Source organism: Petromyzon marinus, chromosome 50, assembly GCF_048934315.1.
Source record: "Petromyzon marinus isolate PM22_M1 ecotype Great Lakes invasive population chromosome 50, UKy_Petmar_22M1.pri1.0, whole genome shotgun sequence".
In the NCBI taxonomy this organism is placed as follows: Eukaryota; Metazoa; Chordata; class Hyperoartia; order Petromyzontiformes; family Petromyzontidae; genus Petromyzon; species Petromyzon marinus.
The window spans coordinates 254,456-280,267 of record NC_133716.1 but is presented as its reverse complement, the minus strand read 5'-3'; the positions used below and the strand labels follow the sequence as shown (position 1 = coordinate 280,267).

At 51.9% G+C, this 25,812-nt stretch overlaps 1 protein-coding gene across 3 annotated transcripts in view; it reads left to right on the top strand.

The window, feature by feature from the left end:
* Positions 1-25,812, top strand: part of FAM163B (family with sequence similarity 163 member B) — a 77,904-nt gene that overhangs the window by 12,942 nt on the left and 39,150 nt on the right. The window contains exon 1 of one of the 3 annotated variants that reach the window (XM_076074731.1): positions 7,444-16,347. The exons of the other annotated variants lie outside the window; for them this stretch is intronic. The gene's annotated coding sequence lies outside the window, so the exon portion shown is untranslated. Of the gene's footprint in view, positions 1-7,443; positions 16,348-25,812 lie in introns of those variants that run through there. 3 annotated transcript variants of the gene reach the window in all.

Below are 25,812 nucleotides of genomic sequence, written 5' to 3'. Positions count from 1 at the left end.
CAATTCACACATTACATAACAGAAACATAATAATAGCAATTCAGTCCAGTTGGTATCCTCGCCGCTTTTGCAGAGCAATGCTATGTCACGCACGTTTCACAGACACAGCCTACAGGAGTGTCACAGTATGGGGCGATGTTGTCTCCTGCGCTTGGTACCAATCAAGTAATTTGCAGCTAAAATGTTGTTTTTCGAAATTGGCAAAATTTGCACCGCGGCGTCTGCACCCAGTGGCCTCTTCTCTCTCGCGTCGCGGGGCCTTTAAAGGCCGCGGATGGGCAGCAGAAGGTGCGAGGCCGCTTTAGTGGTCACTAGGATCAGCGTTGTGTGCGATCGTTTTTGGTGCTGCTGATGATGATGATGATATTCTGCTGCTGATGGCAGTGGCGGATAGGTGGTGCCGCTGCTCCTGAAAAATTATCGTTGCTACTGCTGATGACCACAATGATTATCCTGTTGCTCCAGCGGATGACGATGGTGGTGGTGGTGCTGTTGATGATCGTGGTGATGGTAGCTATGTTGATAATGCTGCTGATGATCATCATTGTGGTGATGATACTTTTGATGATAATGGATGGTAGTGAGGATAAATATTGCTGATGGTAGTGGTGGATTGATGGTGGCAATGATGCTGTTGTTACTGCTACTGATGATGGTAAACATGTAGTGCTTCGTTGGTGGTGATATTGCTTGCTGCTACTGTAGATGATGATGATGGTAACGATGATGGTAGTGGTGGCTTTTTTTAAAATCACAATTGATTATGTATTTGTATTCTTCGCGATGTGGGCGTTGTTGGTGAACCAGCGATTGATTGCCCTTTGCCCGTCCCTCGTTTGCACCGAGCAGTCCGTGGTGGTGCTCCCCCCACAATGCGGTTCACTCGCGGGGGAGCTCCGCGATTCTCACCCAGCATCGGCGGCGGACGCGGCGGCGATAGATGCCCGAGTCCAGACGATGTGCGGCTCGGAGGGGGTGTTGGAGGCTACAGCTGCTGCTACTGCAGTTACAGCTGTTGCTGCTGCTGCTACTGCCGCTGCTGCTGTTACTGCTGCTGTCACTACCGCTGCTGCTACTGCCGCCGCTGCCTTTACCGCTGCGACATGCTGCTGCCCTCGTCTGCGGTGGAGGTCGCGCCGTGTGGGCGAGGCGCTGACGAAGCGGCCCGGGCTACAGCCGCTGCAGTGCCACAGTGCGCCCCGCGGATTGTCCGCACTGGGGGCCACGGCATGGCGCTGGCGGCGGAGGGAGGGGAGTTCGCCGTTAACGTCGAGCGCGAGGTTCCCATCGAGCGCGAGGTTCCCATCGAGCGCGAGGTTCCCATCGAGCGTGCACCGCTCTCTCTCTCTCTCCACGTCCTGGATGGCGCGGCGCTTCTTGAGCATCGTGGAAGTGTTAGGGTCGTCGGCCCCCGGGATCTCTCCTGCCTGCGACCCTGCCCGCGAAGTACCGACGCCCCCAGACTCTCCACTAGTGTGGGAGCTGCCGCCGCTGCACTCTTCACCGGGCGGGGAAGGGTCGCCGCGCTCCTGTTCCCCCCCCTGGGCTGTCCCCCCCCGAGTCCGGGTTTCCTGCTGGTAAGGCATCACTCTCGACCGCCCTGAGACCCGCTAGCGCTTCGCCGGCACTCGAACGCGACGCTCCCCACCCGCGCAGTCCCACGCACCAATCACACGCGGGTAGCAGGGGGTTAGAGGTCGGAGGGTAAGCGACGTCACTCGTACCCACGCCGGCGATTGGGGGGATTAGATTAAATGGATTTAAAGGGCTACGCGATGGGCATGCGTGCGAGATGGGTATCCGCTCGCAACGTGGGAGTCCGCAGCCGAGGGTTTGTAGCGCACACACCCCACGCGGCGCCGCTCCACACACGTGGCGACCACCGCTAACAGCAAGCGCACCCACGCTTCCACTCTCTTTCCACACACTCGCAAAAACCACACCAGTCCATTATTGGATCGCCGACGATTTATTCCACCGGTTCGGCGAGCCCTTATTTAACCGAGTCAGTCGGGATCAGCGGGGTAGGACCAATCTATCTCTCGATAGTCGGCACTATACGCTACCTATCCTTCTCCACTTAACCCTCTCAGGTTTTCTTTTTAAGCTAAGACCCAACTCCCTCTTTCTCTCCCTCCCTTACTCACGGTTCGTCGCTACTGTCGGCTGGTCCTCGCGGCACGTCGATACGTCCCACGGACGTTCGCGCGGCTGGACTGGGGAGTTGACGGGCCTGGGGTTGACTCGAGCAGCCAGAGCGCCCTTGCCCCCCGCCCTGACCCGCTTTATTCTTTCTACATCAAAGGGGCTACCTGGTGCCGACTCGCCGGCCAATCAGCTCGCTGGGATCCCTCGCCAATCGGTAGGCCCATCTATATCCCAGCATCCCCGGGCCGTTGCTTTCAGCGACGTCCGCATCTAAATTTACCTGCTCAGCGGCCATCCAACCAGAGGGCGACCCTGCTTTCCCGCCGCTCGTGGCTCTGCCCTCCCCCCTACCTGCCCTGCCGACCCGTGTGCGTGAGGTGCGTACTAACCGCGGTGGCGGGGCAGCCCCGCCGTGAACATGTCATTTCTACTCAAGTCACGGCGCCACGGTGTGTGTTAGCGTCGGAGGAGACCGTACAATTCCCTGGCCGCAGGAAACCGTGAAGATTATCCCTTTACGAGGGCTTCTGGGTGAAAACCTGTCGGCCAGGGTGTCTCCCCACGCGCTCTAATGGTGGGGGGAATGCGTGCGTGTGTGTTTCGGTGGGGGGGGGGGTGGTGAGGTGGAAGCAGTGTCGGCCTCGCCGCTCGGGGGCGGCGAGATCGCAGGTGGGCCACCCGCCGATCGGCTCCGTGGCGGCGGCATCACAGAAGCTGCGCGGATCATGCGGGCAAGTGTCGAAGACTCCCATTACGCTCCCGACTGCGTTCTTTATAGACGGTCAAGAAGCTTTGGGATTGGTGGCGGTGAGGCTGCCGGTGAGGGTGGTAGTGACGGCGATAAGAACTGCTGACGACGACGACATCAGAGCGGCGTCGCCATCGCCCGGGGCGGCCGTCTCCGTTGCGTGGGCCCCGTGGCTGCGGCAGGGAGCCGTGGCCCAGCGGTCACGCTCCGTGTCTCACGGCGACGAGGGTCTGCGTGCCCCTGCGTGCTCCGTTCACAACTCTCGGTCGCCTTTACGCGTGGAGTTTGTACGCCCACCCCGCTGTTGCACACGGGTTCTGTGGTTGACTCAAGTCGCTAAACACTCACACACACTCACTCACACACATACTCACTAACAAACACTAATACACTCACTCACACACACTCACTAACACACACTCACTAACACACTCACTCACTAACAACAACCGCCATTTGCCACTAAGTGGCGGTGACGTCACCACGACGCTTGTGCCAGGCCATGTGCACCTTGAGGCCGCGTGGAGTGTCGAACGCCCGCTGGCAGGAGGTCACGGGGCAGACCCAGGTGCCACGGGTCGACTGACTAAGATGACTGAGATGACTGGCTGATGCACCACCTGTGCCCCCTACTGTGCCAACCTGCTGTGCTTTAGCCACCCGGCGCTCCGCTCGTTGTTGTGAGCGTCGCTCCTCTGCCCTCCGTTGTTGTTGGAGGGAGACTGCCTCCAACTGCTCAGTAGCGTCCTTCACGAGCCTCCTCCACAGAGGCCGATCTTGACACCGCTGGTACCAGTCATCGGCAAGTCCACTCAGCTCCACGTCCTCCTGTACCACATCACTCCATCTCTTCTCTAGCCCGTGCCGCGCCCGCTTAGCCCCCTCAATCCGGCCGAACAAAAGCTGTTTCGGCATGCGGTGACTGAGCATGCGGGCTACATGACCCAGCCAACGCAGCCTTGCCTGCCGGAGGAGCTCACCGATGGGACCTTGCCCAGATCTTTCAAGGATTTGTGAGCTCACACAGAGTCACACACACACTTGCTCACACACACTCACACACACACTCACACACACTCACACACACACTCACACACACACTCGCACACACAGTCACACACTCACACACACACTCGCACACACAGTCACACACTCACAACGTAACCGGTATTGGTCAAAGAATCCCAATGCTGAAAGTGCACCTGCAAATCACTCCAATGTGATGACAAGCAAAGAGAAAGCTCCCCAGTATAACCTCAGCAGACTGTTGGGGCAAGTGCTGTTAGCGACTACCGATGAAGGCAGACACGGCGCACGGCCGCCTTTGTCTCCCCCGTGGTGATGTGTTTACCCGCTACACCAGGTACTCGTTTGAAGCAGCAACATCGCCCCCCTACTGTGAAAAAGAAAAACAAACGTGGCAGGGCCCTCCTGAAAAAAGTCTTGAGACTCGCGAGTTATTAATTATAATAATAACAATAAGTATAATAACAATAATAACAATAATAATAAGTATAATAACTATTATAATAACTATAATAACAATAAAATAACACTAATAACAACAACAATAATAACAATAATAATAATACCAATAACAACAATAATAACTATAATAACTATAACAACAATAACTAATACTAACAATAATAACAAGAATAATAACTATAACAACAATAATAGCAAATATAATAACGATAATAATAACTATAATAATACCTTTAATAATAATAACAACTATAATAATACCAATAATACTAACTAATAACTATAATAATAGCAACAATAGTAACAACTATAATAACGATAATAACTATAATACTAAATATAATAACAATAATAAGAACTTTACTAACTATAATAACTATAATAATAACAACTATAATAACAATAATAATACTAACAACTATAATAACTATACTAATAACAACAACAATGTCGGCCCCACGGCTCTCTCTCTCTCATCAGCGGCGTCTGGACCCAGCGGGCCGCGTCTCTCTCCACTCCGCGCCAGAGGCGAACGCGCCAACTCGCCGGTTCACTTCGCTCCAGGAGCCGTCACTTTCACCACCCCCCCCCCCCACCGGCCCCCCCACCACCCCCCCACCGGCCCCCCCGCTTCCTTCCCCCCCGGCCCCCCGCTGCACGGTACGGCAAGGCAGGCTCGCGATCAATGATGCGCGGAGCTCGCAGGTGTGTGTCTGTGTGTGTGTCTGTGTTTGTGTGTCTCTGTGTTTGTGTGTCTGTGTTTGTGTCCGTGTGTGTCTGTGTGTGCGTGTCTGTGTGTGTGTGTCTGTGTGCGTGTCTGTGTTTGTGTGTCTGTGTGTGTCTGTGTTTGTGTGTCTGTGTGTGTGTCTGTGTTTGTGTCCGTGTGTGTCTGTGTGTGTGTCTGTGTTTGTGTCTGTGTGTGTCTGTGTGTGTGTGTCTGTGTGTGTGTTTGTGTGTCTGTGTGCCTGTGTTTGTGTCCGTGTGTGTCTGTGTGTCTGTGTTTGTGTCTGTGTTTGTGTGTCTGTGTGCTGTGTTTGTGTGTGCCTGTGTTTCCGTCCGTGTGTGTCTGTTTGTGTCTGTGTGTGTCTGTGTGTGTGAGTTCCGATCACAAATCTCTATTTAACTCCATCAAAAAAGTAACCTGCAGCGCCACACCTATTACCATCATTAGGGGAAAAAACGGTGATCCAATCTCCGACCCCCAGGAACAGGTTTGCAGATTTGCTGAGCATTTCTGTGAGGTCCTGGGGGAGGGGAAATCCCTCAGCCAGGAAAACGTCGTGGCACAAAGTGGGGATGACCCTGCTAAGGCTGCGGTGCCTCAAATATTGGAAGAAGTCACCCCCTGTGAGTGGCTGGCTGAGGTACCATCTGTTGAGGAAGTACTGAAGGCGATCCGGAGTCTGAGACCAGGAAAGGCACCTGGCAGAGATGATCTCCCAAGAGAAATGCTGAGGGAGGGTGGTGTTTGTACACAGACTGCCCTATATGACATCATAACAACAGTCTGGACCATTGGACGGGTTCCGCAGGATTGGAAGGATGCCCTGGTGGTCCCCCTCTTTAAGAAGGGGGACCGTACAGACTGTAACAACTACAGGGGTATCTCATGCCACAGTGTGCTGGGAAAGGTCCTGGCAAGGATTATTCAACATCTCCTTGCCAGGCACGCTGAGGAGAGGCTTGCGGAGCCCCAATGCGGTTTCAGGAAAAGGCGGTCCTGCACAGATGCCATATTTTCTGTCCGTCTGCTACAGCAGAGGTGTAGGGAATTCCAACAAGACCTACATCTCTGCTTTATTGACCTGGTCAAGGCCTATGATACCATCAGTAGGCCTGGGCTCTGGGTTGTTCCTCATCCTTTTGGAGTCCCTGACCCTCTGCTCACGATCATTAAGGACCTTCATGTTGTGGCTGAAACGTCGTGATTTTTGTTATTTTATTTTTTACCTACGTGACTTTACCGAATAGAGCCAAAGAGTATGGATCCTTGCAGTCACGAAAGCTTCAAATCTAGAATAGCTGCTCATTCAGAGGAGGAGTTTGAGACGCTGCTGCTGAGACTGGAGTGTGCCACTAAGAGATGGGGCCTTACCATCAGCCCCACCAAAACGAAGCACCTGCCTGGGTATTTTGAACCATCGGACACTCTACCCCCACAACTCCCAATCGGTGATGGGGCAGTTGTGGAGAGAGTGGAGAGTTTCCCATACCTGGGCAGTGTGCTTATGACCGGCTCCAGTTTAACAGCAGAGGTCTCACTCCGAATCAGTCGAGCGGCAATATCTTTTCATCGGTTGCGTAACGCTGTGTGGGAGCTACCTGGTCTGTCGCTCCGCACTAAGCTTCAGGTCTTCTACGCTTGCGAAATGTGGACCCCCCCTAATGGAACATCTTCGCCGGTTAGAAACATTTAGGCTAGCCTGCCTACGATCCATCCTGGGTTTAACCAGGCTGGATTGTGTGAGGAGCTCACAAATCTTTGAAAGATCTGGGCAAGGTCCCATCGGTGAGCTCCTCCGGCAGGCAAGGCTGCGTTGGCTGGGTCATGTAGCCCGCATGCCCAGCCACCGCATGCCAAAACAGCTTTTGTTCGGCCGGATCGAGGGGGCTAAACGGGCGCGACACGGGCTAGAGAAGAGATGGAGTGATGTGGTACAGGAGGACGTGGAGCTGAGTGGACTTGCCGATGACTGGTACCAGCGGTGTCAAGATCGGCCTCTGTGGAGGAGGCTCGTGAAGGACGCTGCTGGGCAGTTGGAGGCAGTCGCCCTCCAACAACAACGGAGGGTGGAGGAGCGACGCTCACAACGAGCGGAGCGCCGGGTGGCTAAAGCACAGCAGGTTGGCACAGTAGGGGGCACAGGTGGTGCATCAGCCAGTCATCTCAGTCATCTTAGTCAGTCGACCCGTGGCACCACCTGGGTCTGCCCCGTGACCTCCTGCCAGCGGGCGTTCGACACTTCACGTGGCCTCAAGGTGCACATGGCCTGGCATAAGCGTCGTGGTGACGTCACCGCCACTTAGTGGCGAATGGCGGTTGTTGTTGTTGTAAGTTCCGTGTGTCTGTGTGTGCGAGTTCCGTGTGTCTCTCTCTCGCTCTCTCTATCTGCGTGGGGTAAGTCCCTAATCTGTGAGCGGCATCTGGCGAATGTCGAGGTGTATTTTTGCACAAACCCAAATCCTCTCCAAATGAAGACTTTACATCTGCTACACATACACACGCGTACGTGCGTGCACACACGTAACACGCGTGCACGCACGCAACACGCACGCACACGCTGACCACAGGGCATGATTTTTTGATGTGTAAGCACAAAATTACTTAAACACATTCGTCAATAACACCGCCAATAAAGGGGAGAAATAAATTAATGTACTGCAGTAGGCAACGTTTTGGCCATTTTAACATGTGATGAAGCACATTTGTTGCGACACACTGTGTGTTGATCTATGTCATGTGAAGATGGGCCATTGCCTGAAACGTCACCCCTTCATGTTACTCCTTGCAGGCCATGTTATTGATGATGAATGTGCTGCGTTCTTGACTCCGGGTGATGCCATGGCCACAGATTTTAACTTGCGGCAGCGCGGTGTGCGGGCGTGTGTGTGCGTGCAAAAACAACCCCCTACCTCCTCGTGGTGCCAGACGGCAACGCTGTGGTGGGCAGTGCCGTGGGGGTATGGCCAATTTCGATTGGCCCTTTCCCTTCATGGCAGGTGTAACCGCCACAGCGGCCAAATGGGGGCTCTGGACGGGTGCGAGGGGCTGGTAACGCCTCCACCTTAAATTAACTACCACAAAACTACGATTTTAAACATTCATTAAGCTTGTGCTGGAGGCCCCGGGGGTACAGGCGTCTATGACGTTTCCTGGCCAAACCCCATTTGGCGGAGCCAGGAGACTGAATCCTTACCCTCGGGGCTCCTCCAGAAACAACAAAAAGCCACTACGGATGGCCACGTGGAATGTTCGAACGCTCGCTGCGGAGGAGAGGCTGCCACTCCTTTGTCGGGAGCTGGACCGTTCCGCCTACATCTCTGTGGTATTCAGGAGGTCCGGTGGACCGGCTCTGGCTCCTGCCACCATGAGGGGTGGACAGTCCTCTACTCGGGGCGGACAGTCCTCTACTCAGGGCAGGAGACTGCCAAACAACAGGGAGTGGCTCTTCTTCTGAACAAAACAATGAAGGGGGCATGAGAGCGTGGCAGTGAGGTGTGAGAAGCTGTAAGCCCCAGGCTACTTTGGGCTCGCCTTCCCATCAGCCAGAAGCGAGGAGTGGTGGTCGTGGTTACTTTTGCCCCCACCGAAGACGAACATCCGTGGAGGGATGCAGGCAAGGCCGATGAGTCAGATGTCTTCTATGACCTCCTGTCACAGGTGCTGGCTAAAGTGGCCCCTCGGGATAGAGTCATCTTGTTGGGTGACTTCAATGCCCGAGTTGATCATGATGCTAACACCTGATCTGGAGTGATTGGAAGGCATGGGCCAATAACAATGGTAGGAGGCTGCAAGATTTTTGTGCAGCCCATGAGCTTGTAATTACCAACATGCTGTTCCGGCATCCACGCATCCAATAACATCTGTTGGACTACATAGTGATGGAACAGCGGATGCGGGCCCATATCCTTGACACCAGGACCTACCGTGGAGCTGATCTGTCCACTGATCATCGACTTGTCATCTGTAAGATGCACCTGCCATTCTTTCTTCCACTCCGGTGGTGGGTGTACACCCAGGACCCCATTCAAACCCATAGTGGCATGGTCTCAGCTAGCTGATGAAAGTTTTAAGCGATAATTTCATCATCGCTTGCGGCTGAGGTTGGCATTGTCCCCCACTCCTCCTGATGTCGAGGGGAAATGGGCGAGGTTTAGGACTGTGACTCATGCAGCTGGAATGGCTGCTGTGGGTACACGGTCCAGACCTCCCCAGAGACCCTGGCTGACAGAGGAGGTATTCAGACTGACTTCCCACGTCAGAGAATGAGGAGGCCTACCACAGCCTTCGCTCGGAGGTTCGGAGAGCCGTGAGGCGCTGCAAGGATGGGTGGTGGTCGCGGGTTGCTGAGGAGATGGAGTCTGCCTCAATGACCCGCGATCGCAAATTGCTCTTTAACGCCATCAAAACAGTTACCTGCAGTGCCACACCTATTACCATCATTAGGGGAAAGAACGGTGGTGATCCAATCTCCGACCCCCAGGAACAGATTTGCATATTTTCTGAGCATTTCTGTGAGGTCCTGGAGGAGGGGAAATCTCTCAGCCTGGAAAACATCGTGGGACAAAGTGGGGATGACCCTGCTGAGGCTGTGGTGCCTCAAATATTGGAAGAAGTCAACGCCTGTGAGTGGTGAGCTAAGGTGCCATCTGTTGAGGAAGTAATGAAGGTGATCCGGAGTCTTAAGACCAGGAAAGACACCGGGCAGAGATGATCTCCCAAGTGAAATGCTGAGGGAGGGTGGCGTTTGCGCACAGACTGTCCTACATGACATAATAACAACAGTCTGGACCACTTGACGGGTTCCGCAAGATTGGAAGGATGCCCTGAGGGGGACCACACAAACTGTAACAACTACAGGGGCATCTCACTCCTCAGTGTGCCGGGAAAGATCCTGTCAAGGATTATTCAACATCGTCTTGCCAGGCACACTGAGGAGAGGCTTGCGGAGCCCGAATCCGGTTTCAGGAAAGGGCGGTCCTGCACAGATGCCATATTTTCTGTCCGTCTGGTACAACAGAGGTGTAGGGAATTTCAACAAGACCTCTGCTTTATTGACCTGGTCAAGGCCTATTATACCATCAATAGGCCTGGGCTCTGGAATTTTCTTCGTGCTTTCTGAGTCCCTGACCCTCTGTTCACAATAATTAAGGACATTCATGATGGTGAGCGGGCCCAGGTAAAACTACGTGGCCAGGAGTTGGAGCCATTCCCTGTTCACCTTGGGGTGCGACAGGGATGTCCTTTGGCTCCCACATTATTTAACATCTATTTCGACCATGTAGTTCGTGAAGCCTTCAATTGCTGTACTGGAGGAATTTCCATCTGGTACAGATACAATAGGAGGCTGATCGATGCCTGGGTGTGATCAAGGGAAGGCTCCCTATTGCTCAACCATGTTATGTATGCCGATGATCTGGTAATTACTGCTCACACAGAGGAGGAGTTGAAGGCGCTGCTGCTGAACCTGGAGCTTCCACTGAGAGGTGGGGCCTTACTATCAGCCCCACCAAAACTAAGCACCTGCCTGGGTATTTTGTACCATCGGACACTCCACCCCGACATCTCGCAATTAGTGATCGGGCAGTTGTGGAGAGTTTCCCATACCTGGGCAGTGTGCTCGTGACCGGCTCCAGTTTAACAGCAGAGGTCTCACTCCGAATCAGTTGAGCGGCAATATCTTTTCATCGGTTGCGTAATGCTGTGTGGAAGCTACCTGGTTTGCCGCTACACACGAAGCTTCAGCTTTTCTCGGCCACAGTCATTCCCTCCCTTCTCTATGGTTGCGAAACATGGACCCTCCGAATGGAACATCTTCGCCAGTTAGAAACATTTAGGCTGGCCTGCCTACGATCCATCCTGGGTTTAACCAGGCTGGATTGTGTGAGGAGCTCACAAATCTTTGAAAGATCTGGACAAAGTACCATCGGTGAACTCCTCCAGCAGGCATGACTGTGTTGGCTGGGTCATGTAGCCCGCATGCCTACACAGCTTGTTTGGCCGGATCGAGGGGGCTAAACGGGCGCGGCACGGGCTAGAGAAGAGATGGAGTGACGTGGTACAGGAGGACGTGGAGCTGAGTGGACTTGCCGATGACTCTTTACCAGCGGTGTCATGATCGGCCTCGATGGAGGAGGCTCGTGAAGGACGCTACTGGTCAGTTGGAGGCAGTCGCCCTCCAACAACAATGGAGGGCGGAGGAGCGACGCTCACAACAACGAGCGGAGCGCCGGGTGGCTAAAGCACAGCAAATTGTCACAGTAGCGGGCACAGGTGGTGCATCAGCAGTCGTCTCAGTTAGTCGACCCGTGGCATCTGGGTCTGTCCCGTGACCTCGTGCCAGCAGGCGTTCAACACTTCACGTGGCCTCAACGTGCACATGGCCTGGTACAAGCGTCGTGGTGACGTCACCGCCACTTAGTAGCGAATGGCGGTTGTTTGTTTGTGCGCGCACATGTGTGCGTGTGTGTCTTGTGGGGAGCGGTAGTGTAGTGGTTAGCGCGTTGCGCTATGAACCCGGCGATCCGGGTTCGATTCCCGCTCACGGCCAACATCGGTGACGATTATCTGAACCGGTCCTGGGCCTCCCCTAGGTCGACTCAGCCTCAAACGAGTACCTGGTGTGGGGTGTTAACATCGCCACTGGGGAGACAAAGGCGGCCTGCCGTGGCGTTGACCACCCACCCCCTCGTGCGCCGTGCCGGTCTTAATAGGTGCTCGCTAACAGCACTTGCCCCTACAGTCTGTTTAGGCTATACAGGGGATCTTTATGTGTGTGGGTCCGTGTATGTGCGTGTGCGTCCGTGTGTCTGCGTGTGTGTGTGTGCGTGCGTGTGTGTGTGCGCGTGCGTGTGTGTGTGTGTGCGTGCCTGAAAAAGGTCAAAGCGTTTTGTTATATCACTCATCTCCGCTCATGGTCGTGAGGTGGTGGTAGAAATTCCATGTTCATATGGCAGGGACCGGGCCAGTCTGTACGCGAGAAGAAACAAAAATCCCTGCATCACGTGGTCTCAGAACGTGGTGCTTGTACAGTATTAGAGGTACTTAAGGCATGATGATGATGATGATTATAGTTGTGTATATTATGATTTCTGATAACCCTAAGTCAGATTTGAACTCAGAATCTCGTGACTGAGAGCCTTTTTACTCAACCAACCTGAAGACGATTGCTTGTGTTGCGATCGAAACGTCGTGATAATTTTATTAGTTTTCTATCTTCGTGGCTTTACCGAAAGACCCAAAGAATATGGGCTGCAAATGTCAAAAAGAAGCCAAAGTGATGTCCTGCTCAAATGAGCATTGATGCATTGGTGCTCATCTCCTGATTACACCTCTGCAGAGCCAGTAGAAATTCCACATTCATATGGCAGGGGCGAAATAATCCATAGAACAATCACTTCATCTCATCACAAAGTGGTGCTTATTTGATCAACTCTGCAGGGATGATGGGCTGAGTAAACTCTCAACCAGTGCTTGAACTGGAAACTTTCTGGTGATGAACATCTCGCACTACCCCTGAGCCAGCCGGTGGCTTGACCACATACGTAGAGGACAACAGATGTGTGTGTGTGTGTCTGTGTGTGTGTGTCTGTGTGTGTGTGTCTGTGTTCATGTATACAGGGGGAGCGGTAGTGTCGCGGTTAGCGCTACGCTGCGCTACGAACCCAGCGACCAACACCAGTGACGAATAAGTCGACTCAGCCGCGGTGTGTAAAACATCGCCACTGGAGAGACAAAGGCGTCCGGGCGTGGTTTTGGTCACCCACCCCCTCGTGTGTCGTGCCGGCCTTCAAAGGTGCTCGCTAACAGCACTTTTCCCAACGCCACCGAGATGTTAACTGCGAGCCATCATACCTTCTAAGTCAAAGCCCTCTTACTTTTCTTAACGGTCATTACGACGTCTCTGCGATGTCTATTCCCGCCCCTGCAATGCCCCTGTAACTGCCGCCACTACCGCCGGGTCCTCTGCCTGTGGCCGTCCTTGTACCGGAGGGCTGCTTTTGCCCAATGGGGCCTCACCCGCTGAAGGAAAGTCTCGAGTCTCTACAGTTGGCTCATCGACATCTTCCTGCCTCTCGGTGTGATTTGAAGCGTGCTCCGCTACACGCTTCTTTGCGCCCTTCTCAGCTCTCGGTCCGTTTTCTTCGCCGACGTCCGGCGAGTCTGTGCCGTGCGGCGTAGCGGGTACAGTACACGCTGATGAGAACCTCCCTTTTCGAGACACATTGGTGGCTTTGCTTTTCATTTCCAAGTTCGGGTTTCCCCCCCCGCCCCTCCCAAAAAAAAGCAATCCAATCTCCTCTCGCGCGTCCTCTTTATTTCATTTTTGTGATCCCAGTGGAAATTTGACTCGGTGGAAATTGATGGGTCATTCGAGCTCTCCCGAACCAAGAATGTGACAGGCGGACGCCGAGATTGCACGAAGCGAGTAACGTCATACACACACTGCGCAGTGCCGGCTCGCTCGGGCAGAGAGAGAGAGGGAGAACCAGGAGGAGGCACCAGGAGGAGGAGTCGCAGAGACGAGCCGGAGGGCGGCGGCGGCAGCAGCAGCCACGCGCTGAGGAGCCAGTGGCAAATTCGCCCCCCAAGCTCTGAGGTCCTCTATGGAGCGGTGCACGGGAAGACGCGGTAAACGGGGCTTTGACTCTTAATTTATATCCAGATAGGTGAACCGCCAAGGTATAATGGTGAGCAGCACACTGGACTTGCAGTCCAGAGTTCGCTGGATTGACCTCCTGGCGAGACAGTTGAAACAATGGGGCAAGGGCCTTGAATCCCCCCCAAAACCGCCTATGTCCACCCAGCAGTGTAACTGGGTACCGCCCCAGTCTTGTGCGCTGGTCTCGCACGCTAGCTCATTAGGCCACATGTACTTTAACTCTGACGGTGGCGTGTAGCACGTGGTCTGGCTCCCACTATTCGGGTGGTGTGGGTGCTGGGCTCGTCATCGTTGGTGTGACCCGCCTTCTAATCACACGGTGACACGTTCACAGGCTCGATGCTGATTCAATATCACTTCTACAACAAAGCAACCCCGCTTGTAATTGGGGTGACCGGTTGGCTCAGAGGTCAGGGCACTGGTCTGCCGCTGATGAGGTTCTGGGTTTGATTTTGGGTTTGAGACTTTTCTAGCAGAGTGAGGATTTGGACACTTCCCTGGGGCAGGAAGCTCTAAATGGCTAAAGTATTCATTTGATTCGCAGGCTTTCACGACCAATGGTATGACTCGTAATTCGTTTATTTTGGGGTTTTTTTCTTTTTTGAAGGACAACAAACTAAACGCAAATAATGTCGATGGGAGAGAGCAAGCGGTCCTTGAAGCGTCGACCTCACAGCGGTTTACGGGATCTGGCAGATGGAAGGAAGTGAGGGCGCAGTGCGTTGGTTTCGACAGCCCTGGCCGCGATGATATCACGGTGACGTCGTTATCAGTGGCTGCGCAAAAAAACTAACAACTGCTGTGAATTGAATCCTGAATCGCGCTTCACCTTCGTGAAGGTGAAAGCTAGCACCTTTTGTTGTAAGTGATCATGGACTGAAGTGGGCCAGACTTTAGTTCCACTGTGGGGGGCGGGTGAGGGAGGAGTTGAGTTATTGGGGGGACTGGAGGCAAAGCCAGGGCTGATTTGGAGGCGAGGGGAGAGAGGCAGACAGATTAATGTGGGGTGCACTAGACCATTAATTCTCTCGGGCCATGTATAATTAATGTCCGAAATTTGAAAGAGTACAGAAAGTGTCCGAGTTAGATTCGTGGAACAACTGGGGCAAGCCTTGCGTAAAGTTCCTTTGTGTTCATTGGTGGCCCGGGGTGGCTGAGAGGTCAGACCGTTCATGCGGCTGCCACCGCTGAGATGTGCTGAGTTTGAATCCATGTCACCAGTGACCGCGCGCACATGAAAGAAAGACCCATCGTAAAATTTGGAATTTCGCCTGATATGTTTAAAATCCCCGTCTCTGCCAATGAAATGTTGACTCGTCTCCTGTCATGCGACGATCCCATGGTAGAGTGCGTGAAGGGCAAAGCGGCCACTCGGAGGATTTTTTTGTAGAGAGGTCCTGTGGACATCATAAATCTCTGATCGACGGATCGCACTGCTCTGCGAGATTTCTGAATAGATTCACCGGCGTTGTGCGTTCGAAATGAAGAGGTGTGGGGCTCCAGATCGAGGGTTTAATTTTAATATCTGTACAACGCGCTGAGCAGGCCTGCATCAGGCCTGCTCAGCCACGTGGTCGGTGTGAAAACAAAGGTTACCACTCCGGAGCAACAACTACCGCCATTCGCCACTAAGTGGCGGTGACGTCACCACGATGCTTGTGCCAGGCTATGTGCACCTTGAGGCCACTTGACGTGTCGAATGCCCGCCGGCAGGAGGTCACGGGGCAGACCCAGGTGCCACGGGTCGACTGACTGAGCTGTGTACACACACACGTGTACACAACAACCGTCATTCACCACTAAGTGATGGTGACGTCACCACGGTGCCTGTGCCAGGCCATATGCCCTTTTAAGGCCACGTGAAGTGTCGAACACCGGCTGGCAGAAGGTCATGAGACAGACTCGTGCTGCTGCACAGGGGACTTGTCAGGCGATGCCGGCCGGTGCCTCCTGAGCCTGGCTCAGACACGCCAGCCCTGAGCCAGGAGGCTAATGCGCTCGGGCGCCACGGTGGCGAGATGTTAACTACTTCGCCTGGTATGCAGGATGCCGTGGGTTCAACCCTGACACCTGTATATTTGTGGTTTGCGTGTCTCCCCGTGGTCGCGTGGATTTTTCTCCGGGTCCTCCGGTTTTTTCCTGCACATTTAGAAACACGCGTCTCGAGTATTTCATTGCTATAAATGTCCACGCGATAAGCCACTTTGTTGTGCTATCTTACGTGGCCTGGTCGCCTTACCTGGGAAAATAAAAAAAAGAGTTTAACTGAAATCGTTGTTATAGTTGTTGCTCCGTGATCACCACTCCTGTACGTGCTGCCTGTCTCCGCGATGGATGGTCGTGGGCAAGCTGCCGCCAGTTCGCCGCGGGAATGCCAAACTTGGCGAGGTCGACACGCAGCAGACTGTGCTTTTATCTGAGATCTGCTCCCCTTTCTTTCTCTTGCGTCCCTCCCGAGGCTGCCCGTGCACGTTGACCTGGAGTAGCCATCCCTCCTTTCTCCTGACTGCACGGACAACCCAGCGAGGCTGGACCCGTGGTGCTGAGGAGATGTTGTCTCCCTCGCCTGGTACCCCGGAGGTCGTGAGTTTGATCTCGACCTTGACGATGCCTGTATATTTGGGGTTAGCGCATTCTCTCTCTCTCTGTGGTCGTGCGGATTTTTTTTCCTCTGGGTCCTCTTGCCCTACACATGCGTTTATATTATTTGGGTCGCTGTGAATTCCCACACGTGATGACGATAAGCCACGTCGACGAGCTTTCGTGTGTGGCCCGGGTGGCCTCTGAACGAGAGCTCGACTGCTCGAGTCGAGTATCCCCGCACGGTAAAGGGACCCATCCACGTCGGGACGCCCGGCGAGCCAAGGCTGCGATGACGACGGTGGGCAGTGGCGGGGAGCGTGGGAGAAGCGAGCGACTGTCACTGCGAGGTCGCAAGGTGACCGTGGCCCAGCCGGCTGAACCCCCCTCCCCACCTCCCCACCATCGCCTTCCTCGCTGCCGTCGGCTCCAATTACGATCAAACCACAGAAACGCGGGGGGCTGCTGGCGGGGGCGGAGTGGGGGAGTAGAAGTTGCGCCGAACGTGCGATGGTCTTTAGGCGAGCGGCAGGCGGCACCGCCGCGAGCGGTTACGGGGGCCGCCCAGACGCTTTTGAGTTTGCGAGGGGCAATAAAAGTGAAAATTTACTTAGCGTCACGATTTAGTTTCTCACTCAGATGCTGCCGTCCCGTCCCTGTGCGTCGATCACGCGGAGGCGTTATTCGTCGAGCCGAGGGCACGCCGGGATCCGTCATCACTTTTGCGAGGTAGTACCCCGAAAACCTGCAAGTAAAGCATTTTATTTTCATCGATTTCATCATCACAACCGTGAGCTATCCACTAATGGATGAAGACCTCCCCATTCTGTTGTCATCCCTCGCAGGCTCGGGATGCAACTGTCCGTCTAGGCCAGTATTGGTAATTTACCCCAAATTTTTTCCCAAATGCAACATTGGTGTCGGGTGACGAGACAAAGCATCCATTCGGATGTCTCGCAAAACAACCCTGTGTGTCAGAGCATCGCCCACGAAAGCGGATATCACAGAGCTACCTCTGAGATCACCTCGTCAAGTGGTCTCTGGTCCACACACAGTAGAAGCTAGTACTTTTCCACCCGCTGTCACATATGAGAATAATATTGTCCACGTGACAGTCGAACAAATATTTCATGCTCAGAGCTGGAATGTGGCCAAACTGAGTGCAGAACCTAATTTAACATTTGTATTGTAATGTTATGCAGTTATTGATGACCAGGCTGAGCACACAAACTCACTACCCCTGAGAACCCAGTTTAAACCATGGCAGCCAAGACCCAGATTTGATCCCAGCAACCTCAGCAGTGGTGCTGGCTCAGCGCTCCAACCTTTGCGGGCATGAGGCCACCTCCTTTTTTCATCGTTTTTTTTGTGACTGTCATAGCCAGTCACGAGCACGCATTACAACATCCAGGGCATCTAGGTAGCAGTGTTTAGGCTGCTGATACGTGCGTATGTGTTTATGCACGTACGTTGAAATTCTTTCGCGCCGTACGTAGCCAACCGTGCTCATCGGAGGTGCGGTGGCCGGGCGGGATGGTGGCGCGCCGACTTGCGGGAAGGAAGGATGGTTTTTCATTTTTAGCAAAAGTATCTTTCGAAAGTGCAGCCTTGCATCTTGCACATTGCGTGCGTGAGGAATCTTTTGTCTGCAACGTCAGCACCGATGATTTGCCAGCACTTCAGTTTTTTCTTTTTCATATTTGCGTCCACATTTTATTCCGCAACGCGAAAGCGCCGACGCTTTTACAGGAAGAGAGAAAAAAAAACACCGGACCTTGGCGTACATGTAAAGCAACTTGTCAACTCTTGCGTGTGTGCAGAGATCCGTGGTATTTTTCTGAGCAACCTGACATTCACTGTTGCTTGTGCCCACGCGTGCACAGACGCGTTTACGCACGCACATGGGTCTCGAGAATTCCACGTCGAACTTGAAACTTGCAATTGAAACGAGCAATCGGCCGTTGTTGCACATTAGCCAAACGTGCACGCTTCCACTTGGGTAACCGGGCTAAAGCGTTATGTAATGAGCATTCGGACTATTTCGGTTCATTTGATGAACGCACGCCTATGACCCATGACCTTTGTCAGATGTTGGCAGCTCAGCAGGTTTGAGCCTGGGATAGGCGACCGCTGTGGATTGGTGACCGCCATGCACATAACAGGTGCTATAGGCTTCTGTGGGTGCTCAGTGCAGCAAATATCTGTCGCTGTCTTGCACCCTGCTCCAACATCTATTCGCGCCCCCCTTCGCCAACTCCTGCTGACCAGTGTGGTGAAGTATGGTCATGCAACCCTCACGGCCCGCTCGGCGTAGGGGAGGAGTGCCATCCTCCGGCCGTGGGTTGACTGAGGGCCGTAGATATTTGTGCAAATTATCTCGGCTAAAGCAGCTACTGGAACTGTCGGCTAAATGAGGGACATTACAATCAAGATGGTTAAAAAGAAAGGTACAGAATCAATCCTCACAATTGCCTCAGAGAGCCATCGTCATCATCGTCGGGCCATGGTTGAATCCACTGCTGGATGAAGGCTTCCCCAATCCCCTCCGCTACCTCTCACGATCCTAAAATTCAACAATCCACCCAGCGCCTGCAAACAAAATTATTTCACCGCTCCACCTCCTCGGTGGACGTAAACTCTCGTACACGCTCCGTCCCTTCGCTGCCGCTCCGTTTCTATTCTCGACTGTGGTCCGTCGCCCCTCCTGGCCGCGACATGCCCTGCCCAAGCCCGCCATCTTTAACCGCTTGAATTATCTTCTTTGGTTCTTTCGGTAAAGTCACGTAGAATGAGAATAAAATAATAGCCTGCTTGTGCCGTCTAATCCACGCGTTCCCATCTCGAGATATAATTCGAATTTTGTATTTGTCTGCGCTTCTTTGTGCACTTCTCAGTTTATGCTCTGTAAATGTTCACGACCACGGTGTTCCTGAACCATGTATTATTATGATTATACCATGTGCGTACTGATTAAAATAGAGAGTCCACGGGCTCAGAGAATGGAATGATTGATGCGGGGCTTCAAGCAGAGTAACTGATTTCTAATGGGCACAAATTGAGGTGGTTGGGTGGCTCAAGTCAAGTTGATTTTTGTTGAACCAGGTGAGCACTCGAGAAGCCAGGGCGAGTCTAGGTCACCACACTGATAAAAGCAAAACAAGTAAAGCAAAGTACCGCAATGCAGGAAATAGAAATCGCAGCAAGAATAAAACAAAGCGATGAGAGAGTGCTGAGCCGGCACAGCTGCTGAGTTTCCTGGGTTCACATCCAAGTTTTAGCTGCCTGGAATTAAACTGTCTCTCAAATCTAGCAAAGTTGTGGTTAGCAAAGACTGCAACAAAAAAAAACCCAATACATTACATTAAACATTTATATTAAATTGGTATATTCCACCTCTGGGAATTGAATATGTAGGGTTTATTTACCATACAATGAACAATCATCGCAGGGCATACAATTGTTGTGTCCTGGGAATGTGCTCTCGAATTTCAGATGAATCCTAAATATCTGAAAATCACATGAGACCCAAATAGGACATTTTGTATGACCCAAAGAATGTTTTTTTTTGTGTTTCGGATTCTAACAAGGAAAGTGACGTCACTCGTATGACGTCACTTCCACTGCGTTTCATTCAAGTGACGCCACTCTCTGCGTGCCCAAGGACACACAAGTGCCCATAACAATGCAAATGATCCGAAAAGATTCTAAACTTTCCGAAAAACCTTTGAAACACAAAACTCATCCCTCGTGTGCCCGATGTGGATAAGACGTCTCAAGGAATAAAAACAAATACTTCTGTGATGTCATCTTCCAGGACTGTTCACTCCACACGCGATGGTCCACCGTTCACACGAGTCGTGAATAGAGACATCTTCTGCTCATGACAAACTGCCAATAATTAATTGGCAGGGCAAATGTAAAAAATAAATAACCTTAATTGAAATACGCCTTTAAACAAACGTTGCGTTAAGTTGTCGAGCCGCATTTTAACGTCACGTTTTTGTATTGACGTATTGATCGACGTGCCGTTTTTGTACCCCGCCAAGGGTTATGATTCACGTACAGAATTGTTGGCATCGGTCAAGGAGACAGCGAGTCGGCACCGCCGAGACCACGGTTCAGCTGGCCGTGAACAAAGCGCGCTCTCAAGTGGAGCGACGTTCCGTGGCTCAATAAGCGATGGGCTCCACAGCAGCGGGGTCGTAATGGCGTCAAGCCACGGTCCACCCTAAACCGCATTCACTGGACAAGCCACGGCAGCAGCGAATGCGGACAGCTGATGATGCACAAATTGAAAATGAAAAACTCTCCAGTAGTGTGCGACTGCGGTCATCCGGAACAGACCTTAACGACGTGTAACGACGCAACGCACCGATCCACAAATACGACGGAGACATCGCGGCGATGCACTCCGCTGCTCCTGACGCGGTTATCTGGCTTGAGCCACCTGAACGTGAAATTGTAGTCGTTGCTCTGCGTCTACATCGGCCGTGCGGAAGAAGAAGCCCGGCAAGGGCTCGGGAGGCTCCAGGTTGTTTTTTCCACTGCAGAAGCTGAGCCGTGCTGCTGATGTCAAACGCGGATATTACTTGAGACCATTTAGATGACACGGAGACGTTGTATCCTGACAGAGGTCTGGCTGTCGTTAGGTGCCATGAATGGGTTATTAGCTCTGCTTCTGCCCCCCCCCCCACACCGGCCCTGCTTAGCTCCGAGCCATATTCAGATGTCTTGTACGGGTTCAGGTTTTGGCTTAGAATGGCAAATAGCCAGTGGAAAAACCACGCATACCATGAGGGTCTTATGCTGGCCCGGCTCAGGTGTGCCAGTGGAAAAGGGTGTCTCTGTGAGCAAGAAACTCCCTCCTCAGCTGATGCTGGCCGCACTTTACTTGCCTGCCCTGAGATTCCACTGTTGTGTTTTACTTTTTGTATTTTCCAGCAAATGCATCTGCCATTTTGTCGGTGGAAGCCATAGCGCATGGCTCTCAACTAGAAAGGTCGTGGGTTCAACTCCCGGTCGGCAATCAACGCGGTTCACGATTTCTCCGAGTGGTGCATTGTGGGACGTCAACAACGGCGGTTTATTTCTCCCCCGAGATACAAACCTCCCCCCGTAGCAACGTGGCGATTTCAAGAACTGGCTTTGAGTTGTGGGAGCTTAGCCCCTCTGCACACTCAATTGAATGGGACACCACCACATGTGACTTGGTTTGTGTCCTTGAAGGATCTCTCGTACAGACCTGCCGACAGGGATTCCCTGTCGCTGTGCACGCACAGATCGGTGATTGATTTCCTCTGCGCGATGCCACTGCGTGGACACGCCCTATAATACATCCATTGTTGTTGTGTTGCTCTGTGTGTATCACAGCTGGCCCTGACCCAATTAAGCAAACAATATATTATCCACACGGTTGTTATTATTATTATCATGCGCTGTCACTGGAGACCAGGCTCAGGCCAACGAGGCCACTCTGCCTCGCGAACGTGGCTTGTTAATTTTGAGTGGCAGCCCAATATCACTTAGCCAGGTTTCAGAATCCGAAAATCGGGAACCAGTCATTGTTTCCAGTGCTACGTTCGTCACGAGCGCACCGATTGTCACGTGCGGACGTACAAGCAGCACAGCGGTATCGCTGGGACCTTTTTTTCCAGTATCAAAATGATGAAACAATAAGAATAGTGTGTGTACCCTTTCTGGCAATAAAATAGGAGGCGTGTTAAGATGTTCAAACACCACAATACTAGAAACCCTTTACAAGGCATCGAGTCTGCATTAGCCACACATACATGTGGTGAACATGCAAACAAACACGCTCTGATATAATATATACGCATTGTCTTTGAAACTGATTGGCCTACACTAGAGACAGCCTTCTTTATGGCCCAGTCTCACCACCAGTGTCAGACCAGAGAGCAACTCCAAAGGCGAACAGCACGGTGGTCTACGTCACCGCGTGAGTGATACATTTGAACCAATTTTCCAGTTAAAATGTAAATGGCGCAGCCCAGCAATTATTCGCTCAAGCCACTGCTGGCGGAGGGGCCTCCAAATAGAGGGAGCTCGAAGAGGGTATTTGGCCTACTCTTCCACGCCAACCAGACGTGTTTGAGGAGTTTGGCAAGCCCACGGTTTACACCCACCACATACGAGCTGCCGATCGGCCAACTCTGGTGAACCCATTTACACTGCTGGGTACGCAGAGGTGGCGGATGGAGGGGGGGTTAATCAACTGGCACCGTTGTTTCAACTGCCACCGCACGAGCTGGCATCGAACCGGTGACCTCAGAATTGCGAGTTCAGAAAGCCGCCCATTACACCAGGGCAGCTCTCTGACATTATTGAGGACAGGTTCAAGCCCCAGGCTCTTGGAGGTGCTGGCCGCTAGTTTAGTTTGGGCACCACGGTGGTGAGATGTTAACTCAGCATGGCTCCTGGTATACAGGACCCCTGCTCTGTATTTGAAGTTTGTGTGTCTCTCTCTCTCTCTCTGTGGTCGCGTGGATTTTTCTCCGGGTCCTCCAGTTTTTCCCTCCACATTTATAAACATGCGTTTAGAGTATTTGGCTGCTATACATTTCCATTTGACAAGCCACTTCATTGACCTATCATTAGTGGCCAGATCACTTCAGAAAAAGAGCTATACAGCTCAGTGGGCCTTACCTGGTAAAATAAAAAATAGTTAAGTTTAGGTTTGAGTGTCTCTGACATGGCCGTTATGAACTCCCTGAGCCATCCATCCACCCGAGTGCTTCATTATCTTACACAGTGCTTGAACCTGTCGGCTGAAGATTGATCTTGATTCTATCTCTAAGTGGATTTTAAGACCATTTTTGCGAAAACCCTCGGGGTATCTTCAGTGCATAAGTCCAATGGCTTCTACTATACGCATGTGGTCTCTCTGGTCTCTGCCGTGGGGTCATTATATTTGCCTCCATTGCAGAGACCCAAGTTGAATTATGTTCTCAGGGGCTCGGCACTTTCACAATTCCTCTTCTGCCCGTGGTTAAGGGACCTCCCCAAGGTCAACTTGGCCTGGAATGAGCTCACCACGTGTTGAGGTTCCGCACAGCTTGGGTTGGAATTCCCAGAAGATGCAGCATCGTTCAGGCCCTCATCGGCACGCCGGGCCGGTAACAGAAAATGGAATACTTGCATCGAGCAAACGACCTTTTGAACCTTGATTCAAGCTAATTGCTCCAATGGGATTACACAGCAGCAACCATTATCGCTCACTGGCAGACGAATGCCCACTCGCAGGCCCGTGCCACACAGTCATAGCTGCTGCCACTGGGAGTGCCCTTCGATTGCTTGAGATAGAGGTGTGATGCGAGGTTCTTTGTTATATGGAGGCATTCAAGCAGCTCCATATTAACGTAATCACTTAGTATTAAAATTCTGGAAGGCAGTACATCAAGATGGTCACCAGAGTTCCCACTGTATGATGTCAGGCTCTGGTCACTGTAGAGGTGCCTGGAACGAGAAACATTTGCACTTGGTAAGCAGTGGTTCAGTGGTTGGGGCGCAGCAATAGGGATGGGTTACTCTGGATTTTTAAGGGCAGATGTTGAAGATTGTTTTGGTCATTTACATTCTGCGCGAATGAAGAATATCTTCGCGAATGAAGAATGTCTTCATGCTCACGATAGCGATGTGACCCGATGCCACGTGACGCCACTGTTGGTGGGAAAAGAGCGGCCGTGAGGTCACGTGAGAAATGTCACTTCCGCTCTTATCGGATCAGTCCGAAACAGCTATAAACCGTCAGCTATTTTTATTTTACCAGATGATGCCCACTGTGCTGTATACAGTGAGGAAAAAAAAGTATTTGATCCCCTGCTGATTTTGTACGTTTGCCCACTGACAAAGAAATGATCAGTCTATAATTTTAGTGGTAGGTTTATTTGAACAGTGAGAGACAGAATAACAACAACAAAATCCAGAAAAACGCATGTCAAAAATGTTATAAATTGATTTGCATTTTAATGAGGGAAATAAGTATTTGACCACTCTGCAAAACATGACTTAGTACTTGGTGGCAAAACCCTTGTTGGCAATCACAGAGGTCAGACGTTTCTTGTATTTGGCCTTAAGGTTTGCACACATCTCAGGAGGGAATTTGTCCCATTCCGCTTTGCAGATCTTCTCCAAGTCATTAAGGTTTCGAGGCTGACGTTTGGCAACTCGAACCTTCAGCTCCCTCCACAGATTTTCTATGGGATTAAGGTCTGGAGACTGGCTAGGCCACTCCAGGATATTAATGTGCTTCTTCTTGAGCCACTCCTTTGTTGCCTTGGCCGTGTGTTTTGGGTCATTGTCATGCTGGAATACCCATCCACGACCCATTTTCAATGCCCTGGCTGAGGGAAGGAGGTTCTCACCCAAGATTTTACGGTACATGGCCCCGTCCATCGTCCCTTTGATGTGGTGAAGTTGTCCTGTCCCCTTAGCAGAAAAACACCCCCAAAGCATAATGTTTCCACCTCCATGTTTGAGGGTGGGGATGGTGTTCTTGGGGTCATAGGCAGTATTCCTTCTCCTCCAAACACGGCGAGTTTAGTTGATGCCAAAGAGCTCCATTTTGGTCTCATCTGACCACAACACTTTCACCCAGTTGTCCTCTGAATCATTCAGATGTTCATTGGCAAACTTCAGACGGGCATGTATATGTGCTTTCTTGAGCAGGGGGACCTTGCGGGCGCTGCAGGATTTCAGTACTTCTCGACGTAGTGTGTTACCAATTGTTTTCTTGGTAACTATGGTCCCAGCTGCCTTTAGATCATTGACAAGATTCTCCCGTGTAGTTCAGGGCTGATTCCTCACCGTTCTCATGATCATTACCACTCCACGAGATGCGATTTTGCATGGAGCCCCAGGCCGAGGGAGATTGACAGTTCTTTTGTGTTTCTTCCATTTGCGAATAATCGCAGCAACTGTTGTCACTTTTTCACCAAGCTGCTTGGCGATGGTCTTGTAGCCCATTCCAGCATTTTGTAGGTCTACAATCTTGTCCCTGACATCCTTGAAGAGCTCTTTGGTCTTGGCCATGGTGGAGAGTTTGGAATCTGATTGATTGATTGCTTCTGTGGACAGGTGCCTTTTATACAGGTAACAAGCTGAGGTTAGGAGCACTCCCTTTAAGAGTGTGCGCCTAATCTCAGCTCGTTACCTGTATAAAAGACACCTGGGAGCCAGAAATCTTTCTGATTGAAAGGGGGTCAAATACTTATTTCCCTCATTAAAATACAAATCAATTTATAACATTTTTGACATGCGTTTTTCTGGATTTTGTTGTTGTTATTCTGTCTCTCACTGTTCAAATAAACCTACCATTAAAATTATAGACTGATAATTTCTTTGTCAGTGGGCAAACGTACAAAATCAGCAGGGGATCAAATACTTTTTTCCCTCACTGTAGCTCTTTTTCGGAAGCATACGGGCCACACATGATTGCTCAACTAAGTG